Raw genomic sequence first — 27,884 nt, forward strand, 5'->3', positions numbered from 1 at the left:
TCCTTTGCTTTCAGCCACATTACCCTATTTTATTTTTTTCATACGACCTGATTATATCTAATAGTATTACTTGCTCACATGTATTTGTTGCATGTCTCCTCAGTAGCTTATAAGGTCCTTGAGCTCAGAGACTGACTCGGTCACTGCCGAATCCCTAATATGTAAAATGCACATAAGGCCAATTTGTCTCAGTGGGACCAGACATCTTCCTGAGTCCTGAGTCTGAAATTTTTAGGTGGTATTTGAATACCACCTGAGATTTTATTTTCAAGTTAAGCCTGAGTGCACCTGGGGAAGCCGCAGCTCCAGGTGCCCAAACACCTCTCTTTTGTCAGAGTATCTCTGTTTCAATCTGCTTAATTTTTTAAAAATCTAACTGGCTCCCACAAAGGAGATTCTGACAAATAAGATTCCACTAGTGCAGGGTTACCTGTGTGGCTTAGTCAGTTAAGTGTTTGCCTTCAGCTCAGGCCATGATCCCAGGGTCCTAGGATGGAGCCCTTCACTGGGCTCCCTGCTCAGTGGACAGTCTGCTTCTCCCTCTGCCCTTCATCCCTCCCCCCCCAGCTCGTGATCTCTCCCTCATTCTCTGTTTCTCAAATAAATAAAACCTTAAAAAAAAAAAAAAGGATGCCACTGGTGCAAGTGAATGTGACTGCTTAATGCATATATTTACGAACATTTAAAAGTCCTCTTCTGAACCTCCAAAAACAGATATAAGGTGCATTTCTTGTCATCTATACTTCTCCCTGCTTTCTGGTCCCACTGTCACTAACCTATTAAGACCCCCACCTCTTACTTTGGCCTGGATAGTATCTGGAAATGTCTCTGTGTCCTTTTCTGTCCTTCTGCCAATTCCTTCTTCACCCTACTGTTAAATTAACATCACTCCTCCCAAGCCCAGATCTGAGCTGTCCCACCCCCATCGGCTGCCGGTGCTTCCTGCACTCACGTACACTCAGCAGCCTGGACTGACGCCACCCCCCTTATCTTACTCTCCCTTCAGAGTCTCTGTGCCTGCATACCCTTCACACCAGCCACACTTGACTATTTCTCAACACGGCCTGAAGTTTTCCCTTTTCCCGTCTGGCTGTGCTCTGGCCATTCCTCACACCGATTCTTTCCCCTCAGACTTGCCAGTTGCAAGCCCACCTATGCCACCTTAAGCTGCCCTGTACCCCACGCCACCTGCCTCACTTCACCTCACTCTCAAGACATCATCTCCTCTTCCTTTGTGCCCACAACTCTGTTAGTACTACTGTTGGGACACTAATCACACTTTTGTCCTCTCTGAACTGTAGAGACTGCCTGCACTGTTGGGGAAGGGTACGGTTTAGAGCAGAGGATTCAGGTGCCGGTCCCACCTGAAATATCTTCCTCTCAAAGCTGTTATGGGTGTTGATACAAGTGAAAATAATTTGGAAGCTAGAAATGTGAAGTATGCTTATTTCTATTTGCTACTTGAGGGCAGGTACCATTTCTATTCATCTTTGTCCCTAACCCTCGGCCCCAACACATGCCAGTATCTAGCAGAGTCCTTTCTCTTCAACGCACTACTGAGAAAAAGAGGAAGGACCCATTAGGACTCATACTTAATAAACTCAACTTGAACTTTCAAGTTGCTCAGAAGAGCTCTTTCTGATCTGGAGGGAAAAATGACCAGAAGAAACGTTTTAGGCTATTTATTAACTGCTTTATTTGAATAACAGATTATTTGGGGGTAAGTCCAGGTGAACCTCTGAAGTTAGGACTGTTCTGGGTCTTTCATGTGCTCTCAAAAGTCTGGCCCCCAGTTTGGGGAATGCCCAGCCCAGGAGTTCTTTGAGGCAGAATTTGAATGAGACAATTGCATTAAGGCATGTAGAGGTTTGTCTGATGGCCGGGGTGTATGGTATATTTCCAGAAGGGGGGCTAGACAGGAGAAAAAGAAAATGGGATCCCTAAAGTAAGTCTCCGTGGAGAAGTCTTGAAGGATGGTCCATTCTCTGCAGCAAGGCTTGGATGATGCAGGAAGTAGATGTTTTTAGGGGGAAGCTGTGATTGGTTTTCCTCTGACCCAGCTTCTTTCCAGTCTTGTAGTGTTGGATCACTGTGGCTGGCCAATCAGGTTGTGCACTGAACAAGAATACACACAGAAAGATATTATTTGCATAGCAAATTTGCACATACTATTTTTTTTGGTTTGTGTTTTTATTTTTGCAATTTTTTGCCAAAGGAAAACCAAGTGTCTTAAGAAAGGGATGTCTTTTTGTTTGGAACTAGGGGAGGACCTGACAGGGCACCCTAGAAGGGGAGGGCTATTATGAGTGGAAAGAACTATGCCACTAAGAGCCCAATAGTTCTGCATTAACATTCCTTCAAAAAAGCTGGTTTGGGGAAGTAGGAGTTTCCCTACTTGTCTTGGTGGAGAAAAGTGCTAGAGCCCAATGGTCCAGAAGTGATTGACAGAGACCTATAAGCAGCAAGCAGAACAGAGCAGATGCAGGTCAATAGGGGAGTGTGGAGATTCCCAGTCCTGGTTAAAACCACTACTATCAGAACACATACACAATGAGATCATTACTATTTCTCTCTACCCATCTAGACTGCTTTCCCTAAACTCTTTAAAGGCAAGAAATGAGTCTTAGACATATTTATCCCCTGAGAACCTAGCACAGGACCCCATGCATAATATTTACTCAGATGGTTGTTTGATGGATGCCCATGGGTTTTATAAGTTTTATCCAGGAGGCTTCAGATATCCCGTTTTCTCTTCATTCCTTTTGTGTTTTCTTCTCAGACTTGGGGCATCGTCACAAGTAGATAATATGTTCAATAAACAATATAAACCTTCTCTCAATACAGAAGTTAGAAAATACTATGGCAGGATCCCCCAGGTGGCTTTCTTTCCAGGCCCAGTTTTTCCATCTTTCCTCCACTTCCAAGTCATCAGAAATACTTTCCTAACACCCTAAAATTCAGGACGCTGATCAAGTCGTGAAGAAGCTTTTCTAAGCCTGCTGGGTATAAAGAACTGCATTTTACTCTGGGAAGGGATTCAAAGTCTTTCCAAATAAATGACCTGCTTGTCTAGCTGTCAAAATGTGGACTTCATTGGCAGTCTTACCATAGCCCTAATTCAAGTTTATGTGCCAGAAACGGAACTTCTGCCTTTCAGATTCAAGAAGGTCTTCAGACCATGGCCGTCTTGCACAATATGGAGCTACTATTAGAGCAACTGAGGCTATTTACAGTGTGTTTAAATAATGTAGTGCAGAGAATAGGAGGTTTGAAAGTCTGGCTGGGAGCTGGAGAATCGACTTCCATAAATTTAAGCCCCGAAAAATACCTTTTTTGTTCAAATGTTGGAAAGAATTTTGTCGACCTTTTTGCTTCGTTGAGATTTCTTTAAGTTTTCTTGGTAACCAGAAACAAATTTCACAATTTGTGTCACACTTGGCTCCTGTTCCGAGAGGGAGGGGAAAGCTGGTTGTTATTTCAGTAATCCCTGAACAGCAGAGTATGGAGAATTCGGCACCGAGGAAGCCTGCCAGCAGGCAACCCTGCCAAACCAAACAGGAATCAGTGTGGACAATAGGAAGATTATGTGGTGGAAAACGGATACCCCGAATTGAGGCAGGAAAGCCATGTCAATTATATTTAGAAGCAGCATCTCTCCTCCAGGTTACAAAACCATCCTTCCAAGCATTTAGAAGATGTTGCTGTTTCACCAAAAACTCACCCACAAAAGGTCAATGGGAGAAGCTGAAACACAATGATTTTTCTCTTATAACTTCCTGTGTGTTGTGATATCTGGCCACGAATCTTTTCGAGACTACTGTGTCCTTTCATTCACACTAGATCAGGCCTTCCAGTGTTCCCGAGAGAGGAGATGGACAGAGCCCCTGCTGCCAGGAGCAAATGCAGAGGGCTCAGCCATACCCTCCAGAAGGTTCTCTCTGGGCAAGGCATGTTGAAGGACCTGCTTCTTACCTTCCTTCCTGCTTTCGTTTTGACCTGCAAGGGAAGACAAACACAAACAAAATGAAAATCAAACAAAACACCTGGGTTTTCCAAGCCACTGAAGCCCCAGTGGGTACCTCATGGGATAAGCCTTTATGATGACTCCTAGTGGCCCAGGGGGCGGGGGGCGGCCTCTGGTCTGTCACTGTTGTAAGTTGAAGGCAGAGTGGTTTCCATCCATTGCCAGCCAGTGGCCAGGCTTGGCCAAGTGCTCTGCTAAAAAGTCTTTTCAGCAGTGCGCTCGAGGCTGAAAAGGGACTTCGGGTGAGTCAAGTGCTATGTCCCTGAGTGTGAACGATTCTTTGATCCCCATCTCTTTTTAAAAAAGCATAATCGAATGAGTAATTTTTCAATAAACAATCCAAAGTACAACAAATAATATGACACTGGTACCAATCAGCAAGGTGTTTAGGTGTTAGTGTTATTGGAAACAGACCTTGCTAGTTCATGTGTTTGTTTTTATTTTATTTTTGTTAAAGATTTTATTTATTTATGTATTTGTCAGAGAGAGAGAGAGCACAAGCAGGGGGAGCAACAGGCAGAGGGAGAAGCAGACTCCCTGCTGAGCAGGGAGCCGATGCGGGGCTCCATCCCAGGACCCCAGGATCATGACCTGAGCCAAAGGCAGATGCTTAACTGACTGAGCCACCAAGGTATCCCTGTGTGTTTGTTTTTAAAGAAATGAAGCTTTATAAAGCTATAATAAAGCCCCACCTTCATCCTTTCCTTTCCCAGAGGGTACTTCCTAAATTCAGTTGGTATGGATCACTCCCAGGTGATTTTTAGGACTTTTACCATGTGTTCTTATTCATAAGTATATATATATGATTTTGCATGTTTTTTAAATTTACATAAATGATGTATTTTACATATATTTTTTCAATTTACTTCTGTACTCAACCCAATGTTTTTGAAATATTATCAGTGTGAATATTGGTAAATGTAGCTGTAAAGTTGTTTAATATTCCTTTAAATAAAAACGTCTTTTAAAAACCTAATCTATTCAAGGGCAGGCATTTTTCCCCACTTCTTTGTAGTACAAAGAATATAATCAACATGCTTGCACGTTCATCTCAGCATGCATGTCTAGTGTTTACTGAGGCAGACTCTCAATAAATTGGAAGTACTACTGCTGAACCATAGTCCAATTTAAACTTTACCAAATATTGGCAAATTACTTCCCAAGAAGGTTGCGCTAATTTACAATCCCACGTAATGTGTAACATTTCACCAAAACTTGGTGTCAACAGATTATGTTTTGCTGATCTGATGATTTCAAATGGTACTTCACTGTTTTATTTTTCAATTCCCAGATAACTAGGGAAGTTAAGTGTATTTTCATATGCCATTGTCTGTTTGTGCTTCTTGCTTTTTAAATTGCCTGTTCATATGCTTTGCTTACATTTGTACTGTTATTGTAGGGATTCTTTATAGAGTTTGGGATTTATATGTTGTTCCCATGGATTTTCTCAGTCTATGACTTGCTTCATTACTTTGTTTACAGTAAATTTTAATTTTTAATGTGATTAAAATTTACTTCTTAATGTAGTTGAATTTATTAATCTTCTTTCTATGTTTTACTAGTATTTTATGATTTTTGAAAAAAGAAAACATTTCTTTAGTTTGATATGCTAAGGATTCTTCCATGCTTCATTCTAAGGTTTTCGTTTTTGTTTTTAATTTCAGTCTTCATGCCCATCTGGGATTGTGAATTTTTGTATCATGAAGTAGGGCTTAATTTTGTCTCTTTCCATATGGATAATCAATTATCCCATATGATTCATTGAAAAGTATGCCTTTTCCCCACTGTTTTATAATATCACCTGTCATATTTCAAAATTCCTTGTATTTGTGGGTCTCTTTCTAGATACTCTCATTGATCAATTTTTCTATACTTTTAAAATTGCAATAGTTTTATCAAAAGTCTTATTATGAATAAATTATTTATCTTTTTCCTCCACCCTTTCCTCCTACTACTTTTCTTTCTCCTAGATTTTATTGGCTTTTGTTGGCCTTTTAGTCTTCCATAAGATTTCAGAATCAGCTTGTCCAGATCTTCAAAAAAATCTTGGCGAGAAGATGAGTGCAATTATATTGAATTTATGAATTAATTTGGGGAGAATTGACATCTTTATAATATTGAGTGTTTCCATCCATGGAGATAATGCATCTCTCTATCAATAAAGTCTTCTGTTATGTCTTTCAAAGAATTTTATAAATTTTTTTAGAAATATTGCACACTTTTATTAGATTTATTTCTAGACAACTTATCAACTTACTAATATAAATTATATCTTCCAAAATTATATTATCTGACTATTTGTTGCTTTTTTATACTAATGCAAATAATATTTTTATATTATACACAGTATCTTAATAAAATCCAAAATTCCTTATGGACTCTGAAAAACAAACTGAGGATTCTAGAGGGGAGGGGGACGGGGGGATGGGTTAGCCCGGTGATGGGTATTAAAGAGGGCACGTTCTGCGTGGAGCGCTGGGTGTTATATGCAAACAATGAATCATGGAACACTACATCAAAAACTGATGATATAATGTATGGTGATTAACATAACATAATAAAAAAAATCCAAAATTCCTTGTTTGTTCTAATAATTTGTATAAGTTCTAGGCTTTTCTATGTGGACAGTAATGTCAATGATGAAAGTTTTGTTCTACCTTTCTAATCAGTATACCTGTTCCCTCTTCCTCCACTCCCATCTGTACCATCAGAAAAGAGACAATGATAGCTGGAAAACTTTCTCATTCCTGATTTTTTTAAATAGACTTTATTTTTTTTTTTAAAAAAAGATCATTTATTTATTTATTTGACAGAGAGAGAGACAGCGAGAGAGGAAACACAAGCAGGGGAGTGGGGGAGGGAGAAGCAGGCTTCCTGCTGAGCAGAGAGCCTGATGCGGGGCTCGATTCCAGGACCCTGGGATCATGACCTGAGCTGAAGGCAGATACTTAACCACTGAGCCACCCAGGCTCCCCTCATTCCTGATTTTAAAGAGCATTGTTTTGTTTTATTTTTGCTGTTAACATTCATGACAGATTTAAAAGATACCTTTTAAAAATGTTCCTTTTTTTCTAGTGTGCTAGTAATTTTTCTCTTTTCATGAATTTTTGCTTGTTTGTTTTCTGTACTTGGTTTTCTTCATCTGTTAATGATTTGTTACTTCTCCCTCTAAACTGTCAATATTGTGATGTATTAATAGGATATACAGATTGAATACTTAATCATAATGTATGAAGGGCTTGATTTTCTAATATTTTATCTAGTATTTTTGTATTTATGGTCATAAGAAAGATTGGACTGTAAGATTTTATTTTACTTTTTTAGTAAAATAGAACTGTCCTTTTCTAGTTCAGGTATGAAATTATCCTGGCCTCATTAAATGAGGCCTCATTAAATTGCATATAAGCCATTTTTGAATGGAGGATTTTTTTTTTAAGATTTTATTTTTTATTTATTTATTTGAAAGAGAGAGAATGAGAGATAGAGAGCATGAGAGGGAAGAGAGTCAGAGGGAGAAGCAGACTCCCCGCTGAGCAGGGAGCCCGATGTGGGACTCGATCCCAGGACTCCGGGATCATGACCTGAGCCGAAGGCAGTTGCTTAACAATCTGAACCACCCAGGTGCCCCAGGAATGGAGGATTTTTTAGCGGGATAGATTTTGATCCATTAATCCATTTTTTTTTCCTTCTGAAGTCTATTTCTTCTTAAGTCAGTTTTGTTAAGTTATAGTTTTCTAAGACAGACTTTCTTAATTCATTGCAGACCTATATTTTTGTAAAATATGAAATTATGTGCTTGGATGTTGCAGTGGTATAAAAAATACTTTCATTGTTCTAGGTACTTACTCTCAATTTCTGTACTTACTTCATCTCAGACTGGTCACAAATAATTTGCAGACCAGTCAGTTGACCACACTTTAATTGGGACTGTTCAGAAAATCATCCATTTGTCAAATTTCTCAAATCCATTAGCACAGAGCATTGTTTGTAATACTCTGATATTATCTTTAAACATTGCTACTGTATGTGTAGTTATGTTGTTTGCTCAATCCTAGCAACAGAAAGTGTGGGATAATGGAAAGATTTAAAGTCAGAGGAACCAGTTTAATCCACAGCCTTGGTGTTTATGAGCTATGTAACTTTGAGTAAGTTAGTCCTCAGAAAATTTTTTTTTATTTTAAAGATTTTTATTTATTTGTCAGAAAGAGAGAGAGCACAAGCAGGGGGAGCAGCAGAGGGAGAGGGAGAAGCAGGCTCCTCACTGAGCAAGGAGCCCGATGTGGAACTCAGTCCCAGGACTCTGGGATCATGACCTGAGCCAAAGACTTAATGACTGAGCCACCCAGGCGTCCCAGTCCTCAGAGATTTTTATTTGTTTGTTTGTAGATTGGATCAGGGCTTTTCAAACTGCTTTTTTTTTTTTTAATTCCTCCCTACCTCCCAATGAAACATTATCTTCAAATGGAGCCTAACATTAAAGCAGATCAAAGTAGAATTCCCCTTTTTGAAGGAGGGAGGGGTATTTCCCCTTTGTCCTTCTACCCTCTCTGACCTCCAAGAAGCCCTTGAGGCTAGTATTGAAGAGGAAAAATTTCCCTCTATCCTTCAAGGTTCTTCTGACTGGTCTAAGAGAAAAGTGACATAGACAAATTAACAGGAGAAAATCAAATTTGATTTGCACATACTATGGAACCTAGGAAGTGACCAAGGTGGGCAGCTTTTATGCTTTTTAGACAAAGAAGCATAAATCTGTGAGGCACTGATAAAGAAAACTTAGGTTTGGGAGCTTTAATTAGTAAGGAATTCTAAACTGAATTTGGACTAAGGTAGTAAATTAGCAAAAGTAACCAGGTTTGCTTCAATAGGCTTTTTCAGTCCTAAATTCCTGCTCTCTGATGATAAAGATATCTCTGTACCTCCTGGTGCAGAGAGGGTACCTTTCACATGGGAGATTTATTTTTTCATTCTGGAAACAAAAGAGGGTCAGAATATTCTTACATCAGCTATTTCTTAAGTAACTTTAACTCAAAATAATCCATGTGCCATTTTGGCATATTTTGGGGGCAGCCTATGCTAGGCTCCCACACTAGCACAGTTTGCCCCTACTAGTTTACCTTGCAAAGGTTTGAAGTAAACCTTCCTCGAGTTGGCATCAAGCCAAACAGCCAATAAATAATCAGCCAAAGTGATTGCATTAAGCATGGTTTCCATGAGGACTAAAAGAGCCTTCCAGGTTTCCTAGCAACAGAAATCAAGGTCTGCTGGCCACAGCAGAATAAAAAACGTTCTTTGGAACATGGGAAAAACGGTTAATTGAGTTTAACCTTTATTCTCTATTGTGATTCAACAATAGAAACAATCATAAGGGTGGCAATTTTCTAGTTTTTCTACCTTAAATCTTCCATCACCTCCTGAGCTGCACATGGCAATCATCAACCACAAGATGAGAGTTGTGGAATTCCTGTTTTATTAAAAAATGAAAGGTGCTAGTCACATTTTCCTTTGATGCACATTTTACTTGTGAGAAAGAAAAGGGAGGAGAGGAGAGTGATGATAATTTCAGCATTTTTCCCTTTCATACCATAGTACGTAAAGGAAGATATTAAAACACAAGTTTTGTGATACCTTTGGTTTCTTTGTCCTTTTTTTATGAACATCATCTCCTTACTTTATAGGTTAGAGAAATTTATTTCTAAGCTAAGTGACCCATCTAAGATCACACATCTATTAAACAGGAGAGCCAGGAGAAACCAGGCTTTTTTTGTTCCCCTTAAGGCAATTTATAATTTTTATTACAGTAAATTGATTATAAATCTCTTGGTTAAAAGTTGATTTCTTGTGTCTTTTCCTCCCCACTTTTTACTTTGAAAAATTAAACCTACAGAAAAGTTGAAAAAATAAAATATAGAAACCATATACCTTTCACCTACACAAGTTTACATTTTACCTTTTTGCTTTTCTTCTACATATGTGGATATATGTATACATATGTATATATGTGTCTACATACACATATGTAAAATATAAATACACATTTTTATGCTGAACTATTTAGTTACTTAAGAATTAGCAACTCATTGATAAAGACTTTTCATTTTATATTTTATATCTATATCTATAGATAGATATTCTTCTAGCCAAAATACCATCAACTACACATAAGAATTAAATAGATTATCATCTAATATAGTCCATAATTAAATGGTTTCAATTGTCTTAATACTCTCTTTCATAGATTTTAAAAATCTTGGATCCAATCAAGATTTGAACTATACATTTGCTTTTTTTTTTTTAAGATTTGTTTATTTATTTGAGAGGGAGGGAGAGGGAGAGAACATGAGCAGGAAGGACATAAAGAGAGGGAGAAACTATCAAGCAGACTCCACACTGAGCATGGATCCTGACATGGGGCTCAATGTCATGACCTAGAATCACAACCTGAGCCAAAACCAAGAGTTGGATGCTCAACCGACTGCGTCACTGAGGCGCCCTTATACGTTTGCTTTTGATACTTCTTTCCTTCTTTCTTTCCTCCTTTCTTTCATGACACTGACTTTTTTGAGTTCAGATCAGTATCTTCTAGAAAATTCCATTCAGAATGCACTCCGAATGTGTATGACTGTTTCTTCATATTTTGATATAGACAACATTTTTAGCAAGAAAACTACATATGTAATACTGTATATTTATTGTACCATATCAGGAAGCAAATTAAGTCAGAAGATTTCCCTATTGGTGAGGCTGTCTGATCATCTAGTTAAGATGATGATTACCAAATGTCAGGGCATATTTTCCATTTGTAATTTGTAAATAATCTGCATTGTGAATATTTGAGATCACATGAACATTCAATTTGTTCAATCGACCTTTTGGCCAATGGTTTTAGCATCCATTGTTGACCCTGATCTTTTTGGAATCGTTTATTAAAATGGAGAATTGCAGAATGGTGATTTTTTTTTTGTTAGTTCTATCCATTCCTTCCACATTTATTAGCTTGCATTCTAATTATAAAGAAAAGTCTTCTCTGAGAGTCTCTTTGTCTCTGTGTGTGTCTCTATGTCTCTCTGTCTCTTCCTGTCTCATTGCTAATTCAGTTAATCACTGTGCGCTGCCTTCTCAAACTTTGTTGCTTTTGATCTAAATTGCTACATAAAAAGGCCTTGGGGAAATGTTTGTGGTTGTCAAGGCACAGCGATTTAGGATTTTTTGTCCATGGTGTCTTCCAAAAGCTTAATGAGGAGGGTAGAGCCAATTAACTTCACCTGAGCTTCTAGGAATGAGTTCTTAATTATTAATAAGGAAATTGGTGAATAATGTTATTAAGTAACTAATGAAATTAGGAAAGTGTCCATAAACGAAAGAAAGGAGTAGGACTTTTTTGCTGAAATTCTAAAATGTTATTTGATTTTAGCTAAAGAAAAGAATTTGATACGTCCTTCTCTGGAAGCTTCTGGGCTCCCCAACAGAAAGGGTCTAGTCCCAGTGTTGTGAGTATTATCAGTGCAGAGAGGGTTCATAGAACATGTGAAAACCTTAAAGGCTGGTATGCAATATTTTCTTAATTGCTGCTTTTCAAATAAATCAATGAAGGCAAAAATAAATGTAGTTGGGTCAGTATGCTTGAAATAAAACCAAGCACAATATGAAAAGAATGAGGCTGTTTCTGAGGGGAAGTTGAAAGAGAAACCACTGGATGATTTTTTAACTGAAGTTCCCACAATTGAAATTCCCTCCTCGTAGATATCACTCCCAGAAACTGTCTCACATCATGGCAAATCGTGACTATTTCCTTAGTTTGTTATAAAGGAAAGAAAGCTCTTGAGATCCAGATGTATTATGATTATGAATTATTCAGGAAACATTTAAGAAGGGCTCCTGCTTTCTTGGCATAGATTTACAAGTTAGTAATCCAAGGGAGGAAAATACCCAGCTCCTGTCTGGTGGTACCTCCAGAATTTCTGTCTAGAAGTTTAGAGATGACGATTTAGGAGTTAAGAAACTTGTCATTAAGCTGTTTGCATTTCAGGTGAAGTTTTTTAACTTACATTGTATGTTACAGGTCAATTTAAAAATTAGCAAAGTGTTTCTGAAAGTGTCTTTATTCAGTATTTGTATAAGGCTGAGAAAATATCAGTTATGTTCATATGGGGGTAGAAGTTACTGATGGAAATTATGAGAAAGCTAAAACTTTTTCTCTCATGTTCTATGACACCACCACTATCTCTACATTTGAAGACCTTGGTTTTAATAGGGATGATAGATGCATAAACAAATAATTATAATAAAATATACTATTAATATAATAGATGAATGAACAAAAAGATATTAATGGGCAAAAATCATTCATTTGAAGTGTAGCCTAACTAAGGACACAACAATGAGTTTTCCTTCAGAGACATTCAAGGACAGTTTGAATCAGAATTTGGTCCTCTATCCTTTATCCTTTTGTTTCTGTCATCAAACCAAATGTTCCAGGGACATTCACACCCATCAAACTGGGTGTTTTCTCTTACTGTGCAATAGTTCTACAGAGGACAAAATTCAAAGGGGGTCACGTGAGGGCGTTATAGGGTACAGAATATCTGAGGGTCAAAGTCAAGAAACTCTGTGAATACTGGCTTAACAGAAAAGGACCTTGATGTAAGCCAGGGTAGAAAAGATTATAAGCCCCTTGATGGCCATTTCAGGAGTGCCCTAGAGGCTGGGGTTCAGTGGAAAGATGGCACGAGTGAAAGGCAGGTTATTGAAGAAAAGGTGTAGAACACATAGCATTATTCAGACACTCATTTATTCTTCTCTCCATAAGATACGGCAATCAAATCAACTAATGATCATCAACATTGATTCAACTTCTGCCTGACTAGATTTTGAGCTTTTTGAGGACAGGAATCAAATCTCATTTATCTATGTTTTAGCAATGCCTACTGCACTACCCACCACATCATAGAATAAAGGTTGTAGGACTAAATGGGAAGACTTCTGATAATTCTCTTGACTAAGAATGTAGAAACACATTAGCTTAAGGGTCAGTAATAATATATAGGTTATAGACATTTCATTATGTTATATCTTTAGGTTCATGAGCAAAACCATGATGTAATGAAGTCTGCAGAATAAGGCACTTTTTAAAAAGATTTATTTGTTTGTTTTAGAGAGAAAGAGAGAGAGCGCACAGGTGGGAGGGTGAGGCAGAGAGGGAGCGAGAATCTCAAGCAGACTCTGCACTGAGCCCAACGTGGAGCTTGATCTCATGACCCTGAGATCATGACCTGAGCCAAAACCAAGAGTGGGATGCTTAACCAACTGCGCTACCCAGGCACCCCATAAAATAAAGCACTTTTAAATAAGATATAAATAAAAATATAATTTGATGATTTAACCCTTTTATTGGAGCTTTTTGCCCATAATAGAAATAAAACACCAATAATTAGCCTTTGAAATAAGACTATTAAAACAAATATAACTTCTCAGTTTTCTATGACGAATACTTTCCATATACAAGTAATACCTAATGATAACGATAGCCATCAGCTTAATACATCATAGCCTAGAAAAAAATTACTAATTCACACATTAAATAGTGACTTGCAGAGAGTTTTTGGAATTTAGTCAGTTGATTAATACCTGGAAGAGCATCTGATTTCAAACTCAAGCTACAAATCTCAAAGAGAAATACAATCCAAACAGTGAATAATAGTACATGGATAAAGGATTGCCTGTTCTAATGGTGGTTTAAACACAATTTGTAGAAACCCAGTTAGAACCTGTGTTCGTTTGTTTCTTTGTTTTAACAGAGCTGTCTTGCAGGAATTTGTAGGAGAGTATTTTAGGGTATGATTAAATCACTGGGATTTAAAATCTAGCCATTTCCTAATTGCTGAAATCCATACCATGCTGACACAACAAGGCTTTTCCAAATGGCTGGTTTATTATTCCACAATAAACTGTAACTGGGTATTTAGTTCCCCTGAATAAATCTGCTCTTTAGGGTACACATTAAGTCATCTGTTTAAAGTAGATTTCATCTATATATGCACATCTCATTTATCTTAGATTGAAGATCTTCACTGTTTTTAGAAAGACTTAGGTATAATTGAAATTAAGGATAACTTTTTATATATTAATAATTTCCTTCATAACTCTGTAGTATTTCAAACTCTGCTTTCATTATAATTTAAATTGTCTGTTTTAGAAAACCATTTAAATCTAGTGATCCATTTTATTTTCAACTCATCGTATCTTTATCTAAAACGTATTATGCCAGGGAGAGGTTATGAAAGTCATTTAGTGAATTTCCATAGTTGACATGTTCTCTAGATATCCACAAATTCAGGTCTTACAAGATAGAGGTTTTCCACTTTTTATTTGACTCTCATGCACTTTTATTTGCCCAAACTTCAACACACTTAAGCTCTCTTTCATAGATGATGAAACAACATTCTCTTGAAACTCTAATTAGTACACATGCATTCAAATTCATTTTATTGTTATCTCTGTAGTACATATATCTATGAAGAGGTGAGGGTGGCAAGATGTTGTTGTTCAACATCAGATTTAAAAAGTCATTTTAAAACTGTACGGAGGTTCTTCAAAAAATTAAATGGAATTATCATATGATCTAGTAATTCTACTTCTGGGTATGTGCCCAAAAGAATTGAAAGCAGGGACTTAAAGACATATTTATACATCCGTGTTCATAGCAGCATTATTCACAATAGCCAAAAGGTGGAAGCAGTCAAAGTGTGCATTGACAGATGAGTGGATAAACAAAATGTGGTAAATACACACAATGAAATATTATTCAGCTTTAAAGACTTTAAAGAGGAATGAAATTGTGGTACCTGCTGCTACATGAAAGAATCTTGAAGACAGTATGTTAAGTGAACTGAGTCTGTCACAAGGGGACAAATATTGTATGATTCCATTCTTATGAGCTACTTCGACTCATCAAGTTCACAGACACAGTAGAATGAAGACTGCCAGGGGCTATGGGGAAAGGAGTGTGGGGAGTTAGTGTTTAATGGATATGGTGTTTCAGTTTGGGAAGTTAATAAACTTCTGGAGATGGATGGTAGTGATGGCTGTACAACAAAATGAAAGCTCTTAGTGCCACTGAACTCTGCACTTAAAAATGGTTAAAATGTCAAATTTTATGTTATGCATATATTATTACCATGTAACAACTAATTTAAAAAAGTGATCCTAATATTTTACTAATGTCTGGTGAAAAGCAAACTCTAACTTTTACTGCTTTAGCAAATCATATTCCTAGAGGTTATTTTAGCTTTTGTGCAACCAGAAATGAGATAATTAAGGTAGACAGAGCCTTGGAAGAGACAGTACTTCAAATGAGACCTCTCCAGTCACGCTCAATAGGCAGGTCTTCCTAAATCTAAAGCCCATGATTTCTCTGCAAGGCTGAGAACATAATGGGCATTTTTGTGCTGGATGGAAAGACATTACGGGAATTAGAAGCAGGTGTTATGTGAAGAGTCCAGGCAGCTGCCACTGGGGATTCTGTCAACCTTGGGTATGGGAGAAGTCCCCTCTCTAGAGATGAGACATCCTGAGCAGGTGATTCCTGACATAGGAATCTTAGCCAGAGAATGGGATATGTGTAGTAGGGGGCAGTTTAAGTAAATTGGTCTCAGGACCAGGGAGAAACAGTTATTGGTGTTTGGGGCTCAAGTTCATAAAATGTAGAAACTTAGGCTGTGACCCCTTAGAATTGAGCATGGCTCCTTAAATCCTTTATTGGGCAAGACTGGCATGGGGCTCAATCAGCAGATGGATATCAGCTGAGTCTAGTTATTATAGAAGAGAGAATTTGGAGGTTGTGGGTGCAGACTGGATGGTAAAATGCTTAGATTAGGTCCTGAGAGTCTGAGGTTTAAAGAATCACTCCCAATCTAGTTGAAAGTCATTGGCCATAGTTTCTAGTGACACACGTATCAGATCGTTAGCTCTAGTAAATGGACCCTTGCACCCTTGAGCATCTCTAGACCTCTTCCCATTCCTCTATCAGCTGCCCATCACCATCCCTATGTTCCACTGTCCTTCCATCCTCTCCCCAAGAAGTTTGGAACTCCACAACCCCGATCTAGCTTTCCTCCTTCTTTCTGATCCACTCCAGTGTGCACACGGGAAGTTTTTTGAAAGGACTGGTGCTTTACGGCTGCATTAGCCCTACTTAGTAGAAAGTATTCAATAAACATTTGTTGAATTATGTTGAAAACCTCCTTTGCCAAATAAAACTATTTCAATGCATAAGTTTCTTAAGTTCTTAGAGTATTCTGGTGCCAGAAAATTGGCCTGGTGAGGAACCAGGAGCTAGCTATTAACAATTCCTGTGATCTTAGGCAAGTATTTAATTTCATTGTTGTTCTCCTGGTAAAATAAAATATTAAGTCCTCAAAAAAACGTTCTAGTTCCAAAATGTTGGATTCTCTGGGCTCACAACCACATCTCTGATGCAGGTCTGGAATCTCTCATTCTCCTACAAACAATTGATCCCTGGCCCAAGGATATGAGGCCGTAGAATTCTCTCTCATTCCCAGTCTCCTAAGCAATATAGGGTCTCTTTCTAATCATGACTCCCAGTCCATCCAGATCTCAGGTCTGAAATAATGTTTTGGTTTTTGGGGTAAATGATGGCAAAAACAAATGGTTAAACATAAGACATAATACAATGACTTAAATACTGATGCAAAGTTATTTTTGAATACCATTTCTTGATTTTTATTTTTTGAATACCAAAGGAGATTTGATCCATATGCATGAATAACTAAAAATTCATCTCTTTATGCCAAATTTTAAGATCTATCTACTGGTCTCAAAGCTAATGAAAAACATCAAACCATTTGGCTTTGTTGCTTTTTAACTAAAATAAAGTGAACTAATGCTGATTAACTTTTGGGGAGAAAAAAATCAACATGGATGACAAATTATATGCGATATTAAGTTTCCTATGATTCAAAACCATGTTGCTGAAGATCAGCAGGCTGCTGGCGGATCTTTAATTACTAATATTAGTAATGTGGACATAAGAGCCTAATGTATAGTATGAATATAAAGTACACAATTAATAGAAAATGCATATGAAAAGAATTTAATCAATGAATGAGCATCACTATTGCATTAGGTTTCTTAAGTAGGTCAGAGCTTAAAGCTGTCCAAATAATAGATTTTATTTTTCCTTTTTTTTCTTCTCCATCTATCTCAGGGCAAGAAATTAATTTTTTCCTGTTCCAATGTCATCACTAGATTAATGACTGTCATATGTGGAGCCTGACTATAGGGAGCTCCTCATACGCACAGCCATGTGTGGCTTCTGAAAAATGAATGGACTCATTGTTCTCACAGAATATGATTACAGTGGAATATCAAATAGATTATTTTTTTCTTGGAAAGAAAGACTGTTAAATTTGTTCTGATGACAGTGGTGAATGAGATTTAGAAATATAAATGCCTCTCTCTTCTGTCATGCCTCACTTATGTTGTCATAGATACCATTTCAATTTAGAAAACCTTATTGAGGACAATGTGGAAAAAGGCAAGTTCCCTACCCCCCCCCACCAAAGCTTATATTCTAGTAGGAGATATAGGATCCCACCACGATCTACTGATACATGCACATAACACATGCAAATGAACATTTTTATTGAGAATGAGTTTTCAAATTGGCATTTCATCCCTTGTTTTAAATACAAATAAGGTAAAGTTTGGACAGAGAGAGTTTTTTAAAGTAAAAAGTCTACAGTGTTATTCCAGACACTCCCTACTGGCTGGACCTTCACATTTGGAAGTCAAGGTGAATGGCTGCCTGTGAATGACAAGCCAGAGTTCTGGAGACATGGAATTCTGCCCTAAGACATCTGCAGTGAAGTTCTGTAGCCTTAGGATTGCTGAAATGAGAACAAATACGAAAGTTCTTGAAGGAGGATGTTACTGACAGGAGCCACGCAGGTCTTAAAAGGGAAATGAATACAAAATTCCAAACTTAGACTCTAAAAGTCACATATGTTAAATTGTAAAGGACTCTTTTCCATAATATTGCTCTGTTATACAAGTGCCAAGAACCTTTTTTTTTTTTAATTGCAGTTTGGGAAAAAATAATTTTAAGCCCTCAAAGCATCTTCAAGAACTAGATATGTTTAACGCCCTTTCAAAATGCTTTGAGAATTTAAAATTATTTTTTCCAACTACATAATGACACTGATGAATAAATGATTGGTCAGAAAAGTAAAACAAATTACCAAATTTAGTTCAGAAATTAGTAGGGCAAGAGAATGGTCTGAAAACTGCCTTTAATTTAAATTGTCATTTGTGTCTGTATCTTGCATTGGACTGCCTTATGAATCCTGGGGTCACCAGCACCTGGCATATTGTAGGTGCTCAGCAAGTCTCTTGTTGAAAGAGTGACCCTGTTGGTTAAGTGAGCAAGTAAGTGAAGAATGAATGAATGCAGGGCGCCTGGGGGTGCAAGAGTCAGACTCTTGGTTTCGGCTCAAGTGGTGATGTCAGGGTCATGAGATGGAGCCCCGCATCAGGCTCCACACTCAGCGTGGAGTCTACTTGACATTCTCTCTCCCTCTCCCTCTGCCCTACACCCCCAAGTCATGCATGCATGCATTCATTCTTATTTTAAAAATAAAATGAATTTCCCTCTCTCTCTCAAATAAATACATCTTTTTAAAAATAAGAATGAATGCATGCATGCATGAATGAAGATTTACCAGGCAGTACATTTAATTCAAAGGGACAGTGATCCTGGAATCTCAAATTGAAGCGAGTAAATGCTTCTTAAATCCTGTTTGACATAACATTGGGAATTTGCCCCTTCCCTCTAGCCAAGAGCCTTCTCAAGTTCCTCATTTCAATAATGATGTTGGTACTGAAAGAGAAGCAGTCACCTGCTTTGTTTTTAAGCAATTCTCTTTCAATCAACTTTTAATTATCCTGAAGGAGGAAAGCAGTGGTGCAGATAATCCCAAATCTCTTGTTGGAATGCATTATATGATGGCTTTTTATAGTAGTTTGCCTTCTTAATTACATTTTGATTAGGTTTCTATTACAGTTACTGGAATTCCCTCAGCAGAGAGGACAGCAGGTCAGGCAGTCTAAGAACATCATGATCAATCAATGGGACTGACCCATACCTTACTCTGGGCCCTCGTTTTTAAAATGCAGTGTACTAAGCACGTTGAGGCATACAAAGTCATAGCAAACTTTCAGCTTCATAATTTATTCAATGGTCATCATCAAGAATCTATGAGAAGGTAAGTACTTCTCCAGTCAATACAAGGAGGAATAAGATAAGATCTTTTACCAGGAAGAATGATATATAAGGTTAGGATTTTAGGAACTCTGCCTAGACAGCATGATGTAGGTATGTGACCTTTAGCAACATAAGGCAATGTGTGCTAAAGGATAAATGGGCCACATCTTCAGAGGTCATCTGAAGTGAGAACACAAGGAAGACACTAGAGAAGGGTGACTTGAGTTAGTTCCTGGAAGTAAATAACATTTGAATGAGTGGAGAAAATTTAGGAGGACTCACTAAAGCAGCACTGTCCAATGGAAATACCATGTGAGCGATAGACGCAAATTTAAATTTTCTGATAGTCAGTTTAAAAAGCTAAAAAAGAAATGAGTGAAGTTGATTTTAATAATACATTGTATTTAACCCAACATATTTCAAATATTATTTTAACATGTAATTAGTGTAAAATTTACAAGATAATTTACACTTTCCTTTTTAAACTACATCTTCAAAGTCTGGTGTGTATTTTACACTTGCAGCACATCTCAGTCCAGGCTAGTATAACTCAAGTGCTTAATAGCCATATGTAACTAATGGCTACCATATTGAAGAGCATAGTTCTAGAACCTTGCTTCTTAAGCTGTGGTCTAGGAATCAGCTGCTTTGGCAGCATCTGGAAAAATGTTAGAAAGGCAGAATTTCAGTCTCCATCCCAGACCTACTGAATCATAATCTGCATTTTAACAAGATAGTCAGCTAATTCCCATGCACATTAAAGTTTGAGAAGCACTGGTCTAGATAGGGAAAAGTTTGAGCAACCATCTAGAGTTAGGAGTGCTGAAGAAAGGTTTAAGGTCCAGCCATCATTAGAACATGTGAGAAGTAAAAGTTAAGAGTATCTGGATAGTTGTTTATAAGGAATTTGATAAAACAATTTTCATCTGAGTGTCTGTTTCTCAGTCTTCAAAATGAAACTAATCCTGCTCATCTTGTAGGACTGATATTTAAATTAGAGACAGTGATAAAGCAATTCACATGATGCCTAGCTTCCAGACGTGGAAGTTTTATATAATTCCATTACTGATGGGTAATAGTCACAGATGCAGGCTCCAGTGCTACAAGATTTTAACTACAAGGAAAGTATCTGAAGCTATATGAAAATTGACAAATAGAATTGCGGACCATCACTGCTGTCACATGCCAGGATTCTGTGTGCTTGGCAGGAGGCTCAAATGAGAACTTATGTCAGAGCAGGTTCATTCAAGATAGGATGGGAGAGAGGGAAGTCCCACAGGGGCAACACAGGTGCTAGGATTCACACATTATGTTCATAAGCCTACTGTGACCACTCCTCATCAAAATATGTTGCACAACTCTGGACACCTGGTTTACTAACACATTAGCAGGACTGAAAGGATCAGATAACTGGTCCTTGTGCTCATTTAACATCTGGCCCTTTCACTAAGTCAGCATGTTGGGTCAAGACACCTTATTCCAGCTGTCAAACTGTGTGCACATGTCTGGGAATATTATCCAGCTGTAAGTAATGCAGTGCTGAGAACTGGAAACCCACTAATATTGTTGTTGGAAGATTAGCAACACCCCCTTCTTCTAATGACAGTGTATCAAAAATGTCAACTATCACCAAAAAGAATGGGAGGTAACTCTGGGACAGTAGAAAGACTCTGGTTGGAGGGTCATGGGATCATGGGGTTCTAGTTTGAGCTCTTCCATAATAACTAGCTTTGCTGTCTTAATCAGAAGTTTAATTTCCTGTGGCCTCAACTTCTATACTGATAAAACAAGCAGCTTTGATATGTGAATCTCTTCATTTAGTCATTTCCACTTGTATTTTTATTTTATTTTTTCAAATTGTATTTTATCTCTTATTGTGGTAAATTATATGTCACATAAAATTTACCACTTTAACCATTTTTAAGTGTACAGTTCAGTAGCACTGAATACATTCACATTATGGTACAACCTTCATCACTACCCATCTCCAGAAATTTTATCTTTCCAAACTGAAACTCTATATACATTAAACACTAACTCTCTCTTCCCCCTTGGCCTATCTCCTAAAAATCACCATGCCACTTTCTGTCTTTATGAATTTGACTACTCTAGTACCTCATATAAGAAGAATCTGTAGTATTTGTCCTGTTGAGTCTCACTTATTTCATGTAGCACAATGTCTTCAAAATTCATCCACGTTGTAGCATGTATAAGAATTTCATTCCCTTTTGAAGTTGAATAATCTCCCATTATATGTCTATACCACATTTTGTTTATCCATGTGTGGATGCAGTGGCATGTGGTTTGGAGATATGGGTTGCTAACATTCACTGTGGTGGTGCTGAACAGGGGAATGAATGCATACATCGGTCAATTTTCTGGGATTTCTAGAGTTAGTGGTGCTTTGCTCTAAACACCAGGAAAAGGGAGAGGAGGCAGTTAAGGGAATGATTTAGCACTAGGGTGACAGAAGCCAGAGCATAAGGACAGAGAAATGCCTATTTATCGAAAAGTAGGGCAAGTGTATTGGAGCCACCAAAAGAAAGGTGAAGCTGCACGGAGTAGGGCAATGCTGAAACACCTGGGGCTGGAGGGGAAGTAGGAGCTAGTGAGGCACATTTTGGTCCTCAACGGATGTGTCAGTCAGAGTTACTTTGGTAGGATGATCATCCCTTTGAGCTTGACATAACATTTCAACCCTTATGCAGATGAGTTCATCGGAGTTCAAAGGTTCTCACTGTTAATAGGGTTTCTTTCCATGTGCCTCATTTTCACTATGATGAATCTGTGATTATGAATTAGTGAAGTTGAGTGACAATGACAATTTCTGTAACGTAAATCTATTGACTTCCCCAGATTGTGCCAATTCCAAGCAGCAAAAGAAAACACAGAGCAACTGAAACCATTTTCCTGGTGTCATTATGTCATTGTGAAATTAATTTGTTTTGAACAGTGTCCCAAACAGACCGCTCACAGAAAACCTTCAGAGCAGGAAGGAGAGGGTTAGAGGAGGCAGGGTTGAAAAAAGTGCCTCTGCTCATCTTCACTGCCCTGATCTTTCCAGGAAAAGTTGGATGAATTGGTAAAAGCTGAAATTGGTCTAGGGATATAAGAAATAGGATCCCTCTTGTCAAAATCTCGCCTCCGTTCTATGTCAATTAGAAATAAATGTAGAGGGCGCCTGGGTGGCTCAGTCGGTTGAGCGACTGCCTTCGGCTCAGGTCATGATCCTGGAGTCCTGGGATCGAGTCCCGCATCAGGCTCCCTGCTCAGCGGGGAGTCTGCTTCTCCCTCTGACCCTCTTCCCTCTCATGCTCTCTCTCTCATTCTCTCTCTCTCAAATAAATAAATAAAATCTTAAAAAAAAAGAGATAAATGTAGATTAACAAGTTTCTCTTTGAAAATGAAAATATTTCTCATAGCTCAGTCAGAAACTTTTGTGAGAACGAGGTTAGGTTGGGGGCCCATGTCAGGGTGCTCTGGACATTGTAGTGTATCTGCTGTGTTGCACCAAAGGAAAGTCAGAGCCCTCTGCAGTATTTTAAGGACTGTTGGCATGCTCTTAATTCTGCCTTCTTCTGTCGGGCAAAACTTAGAGAAGAGAGGGGCATCTGGGTTTCTAAGTTGGTTGGGTGTCCAGCTCTTGGTTTTGGCTCAGGTCATGATCTCAGGGTCCTAGAATCAAGGCCCAAGTCCAGCTCCACGCTCTGCTCGAAGTCTGCTTATCCCTCTCCCTCTGCTTCTCCCCTGCACCTCTCTCTCTTTCTCTTGCTCTCCCGTTCTCTCTCAAATAAATAAATAAATAAATACAATCTTAAAAGAAAAACTTGGAGGAGCACCTGGGCGGCTCAGTCCATTAAACATCTGCCGTCCTGGGATCGAGCCCCACGTCGGGCTCCCTGCTTGCTTCTGCTCCTCCCGCCTGCTTGTACTCTCTCTCTCTCTCTCTCTCTGTCAAATAAATAAATAAAATCTTTAAAAAAAGAAGAAGAAGAAAAAGAAAAACTTGGAGAGGAGAGGACTTTTATCCATGTTTGAGGATGTCATGATTTCAAATGTTCAGATCTCCAGTCTGCATCTCTCAGAGGCAACATAGGGTAAATAAAAGCATGAGAATAAGAGTAAAAAACATTCCAGATTTGTCTTTCAGCTTTGCCACATAATAGCTGTGTAACCTCGGACAGGTTACTTAGCCTTTCTCAGACTCAATTTTCTCATCTGTAATTGTTTGTGTACTGATAGTTGGCTGTGCTGTTAAATGATAAGGTACAAAGAGCACCTAGTACATAGTAGGTGCTCGACAAATGTTAGTGACCTTCCCTTACTGTTTTATTAAATTTAGGAGTATATATTTATTCATCCATTCAGTCTTGTACCATTACTATGAATGTGCCTACTACTGTTGAAATTAAATACAACTCTTTATCAAATCATTTATTTATCAATATGTGTTATCTTTTCCACAAAATGCTTTAGCATTAAAAATAATAATTCCTCCTCAATTGTTCTGTAAAATAAATTACTTTATATTATTAAATATTCATAGTTTGAGATTGTGTATCATACATATAAATAGGATGAAGAGTACATAAGCCAAACCGCCAGTTTGACAAGGCAACAGAAAACAAGTCTCACCGAAGCCTAACAAATTCAAACAGATATTGTTGGTAAACCCTTATTTTTTATGTAGGATGTAATAGGATTATTTTATTATAAAAACTACCAGAAGAGATTATAGAATTGATCTTGTACCCACTGGGCACAAGCACTCTAGAAAAATATATTGATTTGAAAACTTTTCAAAGGTCTTTATTAAGAGGTTCACAGGGGTGACTGGGTGGCTCAGTTGGTTAAGCATGACAGACTCTTGATTTTGGATCACGTCATGATCTCAGGATCCTGGGATCAAGCCCAGCGTCAGGCTCCATGCTCAGCGTGGAGTCTGCTTGGGGTTCTCTCTCTCCCTCCCTCTCTGCCCCTCTGCCTGTTCAAGTGCATGCGCTCTCCCTCTCTCTCACATAAATAAATAAATCTTTTGTTTTTAAAAGATTTTATTCATTTGAGAGAGAGAGAGAGAGAGCGAGCACAAGCCAGGGGAGGGCCAGAGGGAGGAGAAGCAGACTCCCCGCTGAGTAGGGAGCCCGATGCAGGACTCGACCCCAGGACCCTGAGATCATGACCTGAGCCAAAGGCAGACGCTTAACCGACTGAGCCACCCAGATGCCCCTAAAATAAATAAATAAATCTTAAAAAAAAAAAAAAAAAGGTTCACAGATCTCCTCCAGGATTATGGTGGGAAAAGCTTTGTGTGATTGTCTACAGGGAAGTTCTTCTATAATTGTCATATTTTAGGACCAGAATTCTAATGATGGATTGATAAATACTGAATACCAAAATAGTCTGACAATCATCCTTCTGTTCTCAAAAGCTAAATTATGGTGAAACTGGGCATGAGGAAAAAGGCTAATTTAAAAATTAATTGTCCAGAGAATTTTCTCATGTTTATGATTTTTTTTAAGAAATCAAATTCTATGTATTTAAACGTGGTTAATAAGTACTAAATTAAACAGAAGAGTGTAAATAATATGCTGAAAGCCATCAAAACTATCATTTTTATGAGAATATTAAAGCTGGGCTTCTTAAGAAGTATCCATTTAATTATTATTGTTTTGATACCTTTTTGTGTTCCCCTGGGAGAGTTGGAGAATTATATATGTATGTGTATTTTCTAATCCTGAAATCATGATACTGTAAGTCTATCTTGTTTACAGCTAAAGATAAAAATTTGAACCAAGCTGGTCTTGAATCAAGTTGATTTCCTTCTTTTGATTTTTACTATCTACCTCCTTCACACCCTTTGTAAATGTGAAGTTCTTTTTGTTGTTGTTGTTTATATGTGGTTTTTAAAATAAATTTTAAAATTAATAGACTTTACAATTTAGTGCAGTTTTAGGTTTACAGAAAAACTGAGCATAAATTACAAAGTTCCCATATATTCCATCTCCCTCCTTCCCTGACCCTAACACTATTTCCCTTTTCATCAGCATCTTTTATTAGTGTGGTACATTTGTTACAATTGATGAGTCAATAATAAAACATTAGTATTAATTGAAGTCCACAGCTTACATTAGGGTTCGCTTTTTCTATTGTACATTCTGTGGATTTAACAAATGAGTAATGACATATATCTACCATTACAATATCATACAGAATAGTTTTACTGCCCTAAAAATCCCCTGTGCTTCACCAATTCATCCATCTATCCCTCGCCCTGAATCCCTGGAAAGCACTGATCTTTCAATAGTCTCCATACTTTTTTCTTTTCCAGGGTGTCATATGGGTGGGATCATAAAGTATGCACATTGCTCAGATTGCCTTCTTTCATTTTGGCAATATGTATGTAAGCTGTCTCTGTGTCTTTTTTTTTTTTTTTTAAGAGAGAGAGAGAGAGAGAGGTGGGGAGAGGCAGAGGAAAAGGGAGAGAGAATTTTAAGCAGGCTCCAGGATGCAGGGCTCAATCTCATGACCCTGAGATCATGATATGAGTTGAAATCAAGAGTCAGAAGCTTAATCAACTGAACCACCCACGTGCCCCTTCTCTCTGTCTTTTCATAGCTTGATAGTTTATTTCTTTTCTTTTTTCTTTTTTTGGATAGCTAATTTCTCTTCATCACTGAGTAATATTTCATTGTCTTGATGTGCCACAGCTTATTTATCCATTCACCTACCAAAGGATATCTTGTTTGCTTCCAAGTTTTGGCAATGAATAAAACTAAAATAAACATTTGCATGCAGGTATTTGTGTGGACTTAAATTTTTAACTCATTTAGGTAAATACCAAGGAACGCAATTGCAGGATTATATGGTAAGAGTATATTTTGTTTGTAAGAAACCACCAAATTGTCTTCCAAAGTGGCTGCACCATTTTTCTTTCTCATCAGCAATGCATGAGAGTTCCTATTACTCCACACCCTCACCAGCACTTGTGTTGTTGGTGTTTTAGATTTTAGCCATTCTAATAGGTATTTGGTAGTAACTCATTGTTGGTTTAATTGCAATTCCCTAATGACAGATAATGCTGAGCATCTTTTCATAGACTTAGGAAAATTTGCCATCTCTGTATCTTCTTTCATAAAGTATCTGCCCAGATTCTTTGCCCGTTTTCAATTGGGTTTTTGGTTTTCTTATTGTTGAATTTAAGAGTTCTTTGTATATGTGGGCTACCAGTCCTTTATCAGATATGTGTTTTGCAAAGATTGGGGGGGCTTATCTTTTCATTCTTTTAACAGTGTCTTTCACAGAGCAGAAGTTTTGAATTTATAACTTACCAATATTTTCTTTCATGAATTATGCTTTTGGTGTTATATCTAAAAGGTCATCGTCAAAGCCAAGGTCACCTAGATTTTCTCATATGTTATTTTCTAGGAGTTTTATAGTTTTGCATTTTAAATTTAGGTCTATGATCCTTCTTGAGTTAATATTTGTGAAAGGTATAAGGTCCGCGTCTAAATTCAGTTTTTTGTACATGGATGTCCGGTTTTTCCAGCACCATTGTTGAAAAGATGATCCATTCTCAATTGAATTGCTTTTGTTCCTTCGTCAAAGATCAGCTAATTATATTTATGTGGGTCTATTTCTGCACTGTCTGTTCAGGAGCTCATATTATTATCGATAACTCTCATTACTTACCAGCTCTTGCTTCATGACATTATTGGTTATAAATAATTTCCTTTATGTTTTTAGGGTAAAATTTACAAATAGGAAAATGCACAGATCCCTTCCCTTTTTAGTACCTGATGAGCTTCTTGGGTTTTTTTAATGCAACAGTATGAAACAATTGATATTTTAGGCTATAATATTTATAGCTAAGGTAAAACATTTTAGAGACTGAAAGCCTATCTTACTGTGAGCTACTTGTTTTGTAGACTAGAGGCTGTCACCACCACAATCACCACTGTCATGATCAAATACAACCTAGGTGGAATTGGTATAGTTTAGTTTGAATCCAAGTTCTGTGTTGTACACGCTTGTAGTACTTTATGCAAATTATTTAATCAAGAATCAGCTTCTGCAGTTAAAGAAATGGAAACAGTTATGCATAGCAGTCAGTATCATGATAGATTCTATGATAAAATATATTTGAAAGGGCTTTTTGTAAAATGTGAAATTTTAAAGACATGCTGGGTATTGTTTTCACTGAATAATAGGATTTTAAGGGATGATTTTAGAAGATGAGTACATCTAGTTGCCATCAGACAGCTGATTTTTTTTTACTTCACTTCTTATTTTCTTTTTTTAAATTTTATTACATTATATTAATCACCATACATTACATCATTAGTTTTTGATGTACTGTTCCATGATTCATTGTTTGCATATAACACCCAGTGCTCCATGCAGTACGTGCCCTCCTTAATACCCATCACCAGGCAACACATACCCCCACCCACCTCCCCTCTAGAACCCTCAGTTTGTTTCTCAGAGTCCATAGTCTCTCATGGTTCGTCTCCCCCTCCAATTTCACCCCTTCATTTTACCCTTCCTACTATCTTCTTTTCTTTAACATATAATGTATTATTTGTT

General features: G+C 37.6%; 1 protein-coding gene across 4 annotated transcripts in view; it reads left to right on the top strand.

Annotated features, from left to right (window-relative positions):
* The window catches only part of STARD13 (StAR related lipid transfer domain containing 13), a 531,510-nt gene that overhangs the window by 89,711 nt on the left and 413,915 nt on the right, over positions 1 to 27,884 (top strand). The window contains exon 2 of one of the 4 annotated variants that reach the window (XM_073894704.1): positions 4,508 to 4,655. The exons of the other annotated variants lie outside the window; for them this stretch is intronic. The gene's annotated coding sequence lies outside the window, so the exon portion shown is untranslated. The remainder of the gene's footprint in view (positions 1 to 4,507; positions 4,656 to 27,884) is intronic. 4 annotated transcript variants of the gene reach the window in all.

This window comes from Callorhinus ursinus, unplaced genomic scaffold (genome assembly GCF_003265705.2).
Source record: "Callorhinus ursinus isolate GAN/ISIS: 27379988/994484 unplaced genomic scaffold, GSC_fseal_2.0 scaffold7, whole genome shotgun sequence".
NCBI lineage: Eukaryota > Metazoa > Chordata > Mammalia > Carnivora > Otariidae > Callorhinus > Callorhinus ursinus.